Source organism: Condylura cristata, unplaced genomic scaffold (genome assembly GCF_000260355.1).
Source record: "Condylura cristata isolate star-nosed mole 26May11 unplaced genomic scaffold, ConCri1.0 scaffold00020, whole genome shotgun sequence".
NCBI classification, from domain to species: domain Eukaryota; kingdom Metazoa; phylum Chordata; class Mammalia; order Eulipotyphla; family Talpidae; genus Condylura; species Condylura cristata.
The window spans coordinates 17,437,927-17,447,709 of NW_004567121.1; positions in this window are offsets into that span (position 1 = coordinate 17,437,927).

Genomic DNA, 9,783 nt, shown 5'->3' on the forward strand with positions numbered 1-9,783 from the left:
GAGAGGGGGAGGGCGAAGGGGAGGGTGCCGCGGCGGCCCCGCGACGCGCGGGCCTCCCGGCCCAGCTCTAGGGCAGATAACGGGGCGGGGGCTACGGATAACGGGACGGAGAGGCGGATAACGGAGCCATCCCGCGGGGTGGGGCAGCAACATAAAGGGGCGAAGCTGGCGGGTAACGGGCTCCTTAGGGTCGAGCAGATGGGTCGGGGTTGGGGATCTGTGTGACCCCAGAGCACACTGCCTGGAACTAGGGGGCCTGGGGACGGGTGGACTGAGAGGAGGCTCCAGAGTCTTGCTGCTAGGGTGAGGCCGGGCGTAGCTGCTCCTCGCTCAACCCGGGAGGGGGGGCGGGTGCCGCGGTGTGTGGTTGGCACCTGCGAGCGTGCGTGGGACGGGAACTCTGGGATCTGAAGAATCATCATCGGGTTCAGTTTCTTTAACCAAGTCTGATTTTCCTTGTCCCTGAGCTCAAAATGGAGCCCCTCCCCCATCCCTACAGTTTGACGCGGTCAGCCGCGGATCAAGAACCATATGCTCACCGTAGTTTGCGCTGAGAGCGCGTTTGTGCCCACGGATGTGCGTGGCTCAGATAGGGTGTGGCGTGTGTGCTGCAGAGTATCTGAAGGGGCCGGTATAACCGAGGGAGTGTGTACCGCGTAAGTAAGTTGGTGCTGACTCCGCCAGAACTTCTGGTCCCTCCTCCTCCCTCCCTGATTGCATCATTAGTGCTAATTGAGGGGCTTTCACACGCCAGTGCATTAGCTGTTTGGAGTGAGCTCCCCCCTCCTGAGAGAGATAAGCCGCTGCACCTCCCCCTCTCAGCCCTTCGCTTCCCCACTGCCCTGGAACTGTCCACCTAAATCCTCCCTCCTTCCTGGGCACCTTCCTACTCTCTCTGATGGTTAGCGGCTTACTCTCTTCTCCCCTCAGTGTCAGATTGGCTGGGGAGGAGTCGGGTGGGAGGATGCTGACCTGGAACCCCCTTTTTTAAGTTGATCAGAGAGGGGTGATTTTCCTATTGAAAAGGTCTGGTATTCCTGCAGAATGCAGAATGACTGATGAGAGAGGGCAGGGATCTCTGCTCCCGTCTTTTTGACCTTGGAAGGTCTGAGAAGAGGATTGAGTCCTTGTTCTCTAGTCTGTGGTCACACTGAGGTAGGGGAGTCAGCCCTGACTCTTGGGGGTGGGGTCCCTTAAGGCCCAATCTAACTTAGCACGCTTGGGAAAGGCAGTTTGGAGAGCCACGGTTCTCCTGAGAACTTTGGGTTTGATGGAGTGTGGTCTGGTCCTATTTAGCTGCTCTGCCCTGCACTGGCCCATGGCTGCTGGGGGGCGGGGGGGTGGTGGTGACGAGGAGGCTCTGAGCAGATGCCCTCCCCAGCCCTCACACCAGATGTCTTTGGTCTAATTAACTGTGCTGGGAAAACCAACCTGGGTTTGTAAACAGAGCTACTGGCTAAAGTCAACAGGGAGCAGCAGCAAACAGCAAACACTCTCCTCACACTCAGCTTCAATCCACCCTGGGAAGGGAGCTGGGCTGATCATTTGGGCCCCCTGGTCCAGCAGAGTCAGGAACAGCCCATCTCCTTCTGTGACCTCAGTATGACTGTTTCCATGCCAGTTACAGAGACTCCACTCTGGGGAAGAACAGGGGCAATGGGGTAGTCACCCCAGGATCTGCTCTGCCCCCTTCCAGCTCTTTCCTAGCTTCCAAGCCCCAACTCCCAACCCATGAGGAAGCCATGGTGTGTGTGTGTGTGTGTGTGTGTGTGTGTGTAGGGGAGGGGGTATTTCTTGAAGAGCTTTCTTTGGGGCCTGCTCTGCTGTCCAGTGTTGAAGAAGTCTCTGAGGTAGGACTTGGCATTAGGGTCTGTAACTCAGCATTGGTGAATATAACGTGCACATTGTTAAGTTCATTACACATCATGTAGGTATTATAATAACATGTTCTGAAATTAGATAATTACTCCTGTGATATCTTTGCCAACTTTCAGGATTTCTGTTATGGTTTGCAGTTCGATGTATATAGAGACCTGAGAAACAGGCACAAAGACGCATAGGATGCATACACATATGCCCGGGGAGCAGAGGCCTCACACAGGAACAAAAGCGTCTCAACCCTCCCCTTCTCTCACTTGCTGTCTCCCTCATCAGCTCTCTCACACACTGACATATACTATTTGAGATGGAAATGGGTTTTGGGGACTTTGAAAGCAAGAGGTTGAACTTTTTGAACAAGTTAGACTATCTGAATTAGCAGTTCTTGAGGTCTAAACCAGTTTTCCATATTTGCTTTTATTTATTTATTTATTGCCACCCAGGGAGTAAAATCATATCAAAGAATTGAAGAAGACACACAACTGTTGCGGCAGTGTCCAGATCTCCAGTCTGGCTCTCAGGCTGGCATCGTCAGCCCCCGTCTGGCTCAGTGGCAGGGCTATCTTCACTCTAGAGTCCTCTGGCTTACACAGCCACAGAAGACACACACCACAGTGGCTGCCAGGAGAATGGATGTTCAGTACTTCACACTCCTGGGGCTTTTCGGCTCCTCCCTCTTCCTACCACGCCCCCACCCCACCCAAACACTAATTTGGACAGCAATCCTTGGGAAGGAGGCAGATGGCTCAGACTCCAGATTGCTGAATTTCTTTGGAAATATCTCGTAGATACGCCCTTTCTGCCTGTTCTGTCAGCCTACCCTGGGCTGCCAGGAGGGCGGTTCCAGCTCTCAACAGCCCTCTTTATTGTCTACCTTTTTCTTCCGGCCCAGATTCAAACTTTTTTTGGAGTATTACTCTCTTGGCACTAATTCTGAGGGATAAACTGAACTGGGCTTCAGGCCTCTGTGAGCTGGTCCCAGCCCTCCATCTAGCCCAGTTCTTTGCATTTCACTGCCTAGAGCCAGAGCCCCTCAGCCTTTACCTGACTGTACCTGACTGTTGTCTAACTTGCAGACCTCATTGGCTTTTCCTATGTTGCCCTGCTAGTTCTTCCTTCCTGAAATCCTTCTTCCTGCCTTTACACCTAATCCTTGCTAGGGAAAGAAGTAAGTTAGAGATGATATCTCTCCAACTCCAGCCTGTAAGTTCCTGGGACTTTATTTTCCTTGAAAAGGAAATATAAAAAAATATATTTTTGAGAAATCTTAGAACATCTTAGAAATCTTAAGAACTTAGGTCTTGGAATGACAAAATTTAGGGTTCGTATCTTATTAGTTGAGCTACTTTGGGCAAGTTAATTAACCTGTCTGTGTTTTTGCTTCCTCATTAAGAAATGGTAGATAAGAGTATCTACCACATAAAACTGTTTGAGTGGATGAAATGCAAAAACATATAAAGTGCCTGGCACAGGATAAACCCTCAATATGTAAGCTATTGCTAGTATTAATGATGATGTTAAACAAATAAACATCTGTGACGACATGTTAAACAACTTACTTGGCTGTCACTTTGCCTGGAGGCAGCAATGACTTTAACAACTTTCCATCCTTGTTTCCACTGGTGAAATCTCTCAGCTTCTGGGCTTTTTCTGTGCCTGGAATTTTTATGTCTTTCCCGAATCAGCAAACCAGGTTTGATCAGAAGTAGCCTCCCACACACCTTGTGAGGGGAGGGTTGGGGGGAGGAAGACCAGGAATCAGGGCCTGAATTCTGGTGCCCCTCGGACCTCCCCTTCCTCCAGCAGGGAAGGCCTAGACTGTGGTCCCTGAGGCAAAGGGCTGAAGGGAAGGGCCTGATGCTGAAAAGGAGGAGGAAGGGAAAGAGGTGGAGCCAGGCAGGCTGCTCCCTGCCCCCACCTCCCTCAGGTAGGAAGTGAAGCTGACGTTTCCAAAATATAAAAAACAGATGAAGAAGGTCAGGTTTCCTACATACTGGAGAGCGGGAGCCGCAAGGCAGAGTCCCCAAGAAATGATCTGAGACAGAGTTGGGGTGGGAGGGCAGTGAGAGAGAGAAGAGACAAGATAGACATGATACAGAAACATGGAAACACAGACTGAAAATCCTGAATCCTGAGAAGGGTAGTCAGACAAAGACAAAGACAGAAAGCCAAGGGCTCAGGAGGGATCATTCCACTGTTTCTGGAAAAAAGCTTAGTTCCCTTCCATAGGTCTCAGGATGGGAACATGAGCCATTTTGGCTCCCCAGCACTGTCAGAGGGCGAGGCCCTCCAGGACCCAGAAACCAGAAGGCTCTGTGGGCTCTCAGTCTGCCTGTCTGGGTCAAGAGCCTTCCTCTCCGCCTCCCTCTCTAGGCCTGACTCTGTTTCTTTTGCTCCCTCCTGCTCTGCATCACCCAGCAGCCCAGGGAAGTAGGTTTTGACAACTTTCCTTTCTTTCCCTTTCCTGGCTCTCTGAGATGTGTGTCTCCTCACTATTTCCTTTGATTGGAGGAGATGGGGTTGGAGGGGGACTCAATGCCCTGAGAGGCTGAGAGGACTGCTCAGAGTTGGCACCTGGAGGCTGGAGTGAGGGGCCTGCCTTAGTGTTGAGACCTCATCCTGAACTGACAGTGTCTGAAAGACCCTTTAAGGGAAGGAAGAACAATGAGCGTTGAGCCCCAGAATCTCTTTTCCTCAGGCACATGGAGAGGGATGGGGATCTGACCACTGCAACAGCAAGTGATAGGAGATCCAGGTGAGGGGATAGAGGCTTTTGCTTTTGTCCAGAGGCCCTTGAGGAAAAGGATGAGTATGGAAGCACAGGTAGGGTGATGTCAATCTAATACATCACACCTTCTCTGACCAAGCCAAGTAATCCCTGCTCAATGGGGCAACTTTGCTTCCAGACATGGTCAAATAGAAAGAACCAATTCTTTCCTAGCAGCCTCAGGGCTGTGGTTTGGAACTTAGAGAAAAGAGGAAGAAAGAAGGGCTGTTGAGTTTGTGCATCTGGTTTTGAAGCTGGAGAGGGCTGACAATTCTCTCCCTCTTCCCTCCAGGCTGCCCCAGGGGGCTGACCTGGACACAGGCCCAGGAGGAAGGCTATTTCTTACCTTTATGGAGTTCTTGCCTTTGCCCTCAGGAGCTTATGTTATAATTGGGAAGAGTCACCCCCAAGCCATCAGGGACTGATACGAAGGAGAATATGGAAGGTCTGGAGAAGGGGTGGGCAGGCTGGAAAGAGCTGGCCCTTCCTTGGAAAGTTGATAGAGAACCACCATACACTGAAAGCCTGCTATGTGCCAGGAACTGTCTAACCTCTGACACATATGCTGAAATATTTTCACACCCATTTTACAGAATGAGGGAACTGAATTTCATGAGATTGAAATTCAGATGTCACACAGATTGTTAAGTGGCAAAGCAGACCCCCCTGCCGTCAGGAAATAGGGACTCAGGCCCTGATCTCAGTCCTTTGTTGGTTTGGGGAGAAAACACACAAACCGGTTTCAGTCAAAAGGAGAAACAGAGAACCAGGTCAGGAGGAATCAAGATGGAGGTTCATTGAAATTATTTTTTATCTCCAAGCAATAAAGTTTGGTCATAAATGTTAGCTTGTTCTTATTAATACTAATGGTAGAACATGCTTACAAACTTTTATTATTATTTAATCCACCTGATACCTTTCAGAAAGAAAGATTGTCATGACCTTAAGTTTTCAAGCTGAGAAAATTGGCTTATAGAGAGGTCAGGTAGCTTGTGGCAGAGCTAGGAGGTTAGACTACATAGCTGTGTTCTTCCCCCCACCGCCATCCTGTAGTTTTAGTTTAGTTCATGGTCTGGGCTGATTTCAGCTGTACAAATCCCATGGTAGACTCTTTAAGCCCAACACTGGAATCTTGCTTAAAAGATGGGCCTCTTATGATGCATGAGCCTTAAAAGACAGAGGTGGGCCCAGGGCAGGGGAGCAGCAGGGAGAGGAAGGAGGCTCTCAAAGAGGTACAGCAAAGAGACTCCCCCACCCCTTCCCTGTCCATGCAGAGGAGAGAGAACAAATCAGGAAGGATAGTTTATGAAGGGTTAATGAGACTCTGGAAGTCTGCATGGAATTAAGGTAATTATTTGCAAAATTCCAAAAAGCACAAAAAAGGAAGTAAAAATTACACAAAATCCCTCCATTAAAGGAGATTATATATCATAAGATGTGAGAGCCACCTTGCCTGCCCCTCCAACCCCACCTGCAGAGGTACCCACGATGAACACTGTGGCAGGCAGAGTCCCTAAGATGTTCCATGCTCTCTTGCATGCACCTCCTTCCCCCACCAGCTGCCCTTGGTGACTGTCTCATTTCTGTGCCAGCAGGCGCCAAGACACCTCAGAGTCTCTTTGATACTTCCAAACACAAATTCAAGTCCTGTATTTAAAAAAAAAAAAAAGAATCTTGGAATCGTTCCTTTATTTTCTCACTGCCATCTTCCCAGGCCAGGTTCTTCCTCTCACATCTGGTCTCTTGATTGGGTTTCCCACCTCAAAGCAAGTATGGGCACCAGACTCATCTGCTAAGAACACTGCTTCCAACACATCATTTTCCTGTTGTAAAATCTTTGATGATTTCCCATCATTTGGAGGATAATTTAGCCTGGCAAGTAAAGTCGGTTGCAACCTACCTCTTATATCCCTGTACCTATGTAAGTGCTTGCTGACTCCACATTGAAGCCTTGCTGGATGCCCCACCAATCTCAGAGTGCACGCTGCTGCTCCTACCTGGTGACATCCTCTCCTCACCTTGCAAAGCGTGTCCATCCTTCGGGGCACATCTCAAGACTTTCTTTTTCCAGAAAGCCTTCCTTCCGATAGCCCACATTTGTTGCTCTTTCTCCAAATTCCCTGAACACAAGAAGGCTGTACCTCATGGTTCATTAAATGTATTGGGGAGGGAAGTGACCATGAGTTCTTGTCAATGTTTCAGAAAGCCTATAAGAAATTATATGTTTTTCATGATAAGTTTTCTTAGTCAAGGAAAATGTCGTTTTTCTTTGCTTGTGATCTAAGTAAATGCCTGACCTCCCCTTAGCCTGTTCACAAATGACCTAGTATATAGACTGAGCTTTCTCACCTCTCCTTTTTTTTTTTTAAAAGATTTATTTATTTATGCATAAAAAACTGGGGTACAGATGGTGGGTGAGAGGATTCACCAGAGTGGGGAGCAGAATAGGCAGGTGGCAGATGAACTGAAACACACTGCTGAGGGGAGCAGCGGGTGAGACAGGGATTGAACTCATGAGCTTATGCTGTAGTGGCTGCTGATAGCTTCATAGTGCTGTGCTTTAACCCACTGCACCTCCAGCGAGGGCCTCCTGTTTCTGTCTTAACTGATTGTTGACTTAATGAGTAACCTGACTAAATGAAGTTTCCTCTAAGTATTCAATCTTCCTTTTCCCCTCTTCAAATCTACTTACTTTATTATTTAAATCATCTACTTCATGCCAGATACCAAACAAATATTCAGTGACACAAAAATGAATACTGGAATCTATGTCCTGAGGTATTTCTTGAAATATCTTTGGTAAGAGGTCTTCTGGGTCTCTTCTTAGATCATACTCCTCTGACTACTTATTGGATTAGTTGGTGAATATTGTTCCTCTGTAATAGGGCCCCCGGACCTTTGCACACAGTTTCTTCTGCAAGGAAAGCTCTTTCCTCAGCCCTTCCTGTGACTGGCACCCTTCTCTGTATATTAAAGCTTTGGTTCAAGTTTCATCTCGTCAGACAGACTTCCTCTAACTACTCTACCATATTACTGCCTTGTTCACAGAGTACTTATCATTGTCTAAATTTTTTTCATATATCAGTTATGTTTTTAGTTTTCTGTCTTCCTTACTAGACATAATCTCCTTGAGAGCAGGGTCTTTGTTTTGTTCACTGTTGTGATCACCAAGTAGTGGTGCCAGATTGTGGGTACTCAGTAAGTAATTGTGGGACAAACTGAATAAGACATTCTCAAAATCTTTGCCATGTCAAGCTGAGGCCTCCCTCTCTTGGAGTTTGGACACTGAACATCTAGTAACAAGTTTGTCATCTTATTTTCTTCAGGAATAATCAGCCTTATGCCAGAGGCTAAAAAGCAATTGTCTCCTCATTTGCAGGAAAAAAAAAAAAAATCCTCTCCTGTGTTAACCAAACCTAGCCTCTTTATCTTGAGCCTGCTTTCTGTTTCCTGAGGTGACTTGGTCTGTTCAACAGAATGTACCTGCTATGTCTCATTCCCTCAGGGTTCTACTTTGTGACTTTTAAGGTGACAATCAGTTAATCCAATAACAGAATCCTGCTAATGTGCTAGAGGGAGAGGGTGAATAAAAGGCTCCTAGCTCTCTCCCCTCTGACTCAGGTAACATCTGTGCATTGAACTGGGCCCTTCTGGAGACAATTAAATAAATGCTTTATTGAAACAATAAAATTAATAGGGGTCTCATGGAACTCAATGAAAGGTTTTTAAAAATTAACTTCATTGTTTTTTAAGCTTCAAATTAAACTTTGCTAGGCAAGGGGGTGGAGTGGGGTCAAATTTTCCTTTAGAACAAATCCTTGCACAGAGGGCCACCACTGGGGCTAGGGGCCTCAAGCCCGAGCTTTCCTGGGGAAGGGCCTTCTGGGGGAACTGCTGTCCATGTGGGGGCCTGGCTCTTATGGGTGCCTACAGTAGGAAGTAGTTTTTGTTTTCTGTTTTTTTTTTCCCCTAGACCACAGGTCTGGTTCTCAGCCTGAGACTCTGTGTGATCCCATAGAATGATTAGTCTCAGGTTTCATGGGATTTCGGTACACTAGGTCAGGTATCCCATCAAAGGAAATGTCATGGTGACTTTTGTCCTGTTCAGTGACTGAAACAATGAATGTTGGAAATACTCATTCAACCAGGAAGTAGGTGGGACATGTGTCTCGTTCCATATTCTTCTGTAACCAGGTCTAACCATTCTGTGATGTGCTTCACACCCCCTGCCCCGTCCTTGCAACCCGTGATCACCTATTTCTCTCTGGTGACCCATTAAACCTCAAGATAAGTTTAAAAAGTCAGGGTTTGTCAAATCAATACCTTAGGCCAGAGTTATTGGGAAAGCCTGTGGGTGTTTCTATCGGTGGGGGCCAGGAACAGGTGTGAATGGGACCAGGGGGACTTCCTCATGAAGGATTTGCCTGTCTTGGAGGGCCAGGGGACCCTGAACAGGGAGATTCCTGTGGAAGACGAGGTGTTCTGTCCAGATGGATGGAGCTGGTATAAGACTGTCTTCAGGACTCCTCATTATTCCTATCAAGGTAGCACATTGATTCAAACCATCTGTGAGCTTGTGAGGTCTGATTAGACTTGGCGTTTCCAACCCCGAGCTCCCGACTTACGCCCTACGCGAGTGTGAGGAGCAGGCTGAGTGTGCTTGAAGTCTGGGGTGGACTTTCTTTCTGAGCCCACACTCCTTACCCTCACTGACTTGGGGCTCATGCAGCACCAGGGCCCTCCCCTCCCCTGGGCTGCTAACAGGCCTTGGGAGGAGTCCTGAACTGAAAGACAGAGCCTGCGCTCTCCACTCTGTCCTTAACTAGCTGTGCAACAGAGAGTAAGGGATTTAGTTCTTACAGAACCTTAGTTGTTTTCATCTGCAAAATGGGCATAATGATTATCTGCTGTGGTTGTTTTGAGGGTCACATGAGGCACATTGAGAATCACTTTGAAATGTATAAAAAGCTAGATTGTACAAAGGTGGTTGTTTTTATTAACGGTTGCTTATTCCCTTTCTCGGGGAACAAAGCTCACCTGCCCTGCAGTTGCTAGTTTCTGAGTGCTGGGTTCAGTGCATCTTTTGGCTCTGGAAGGGAGAACCATGCTGTTGGGGTCTTTATTCATTTCTCTGGTGC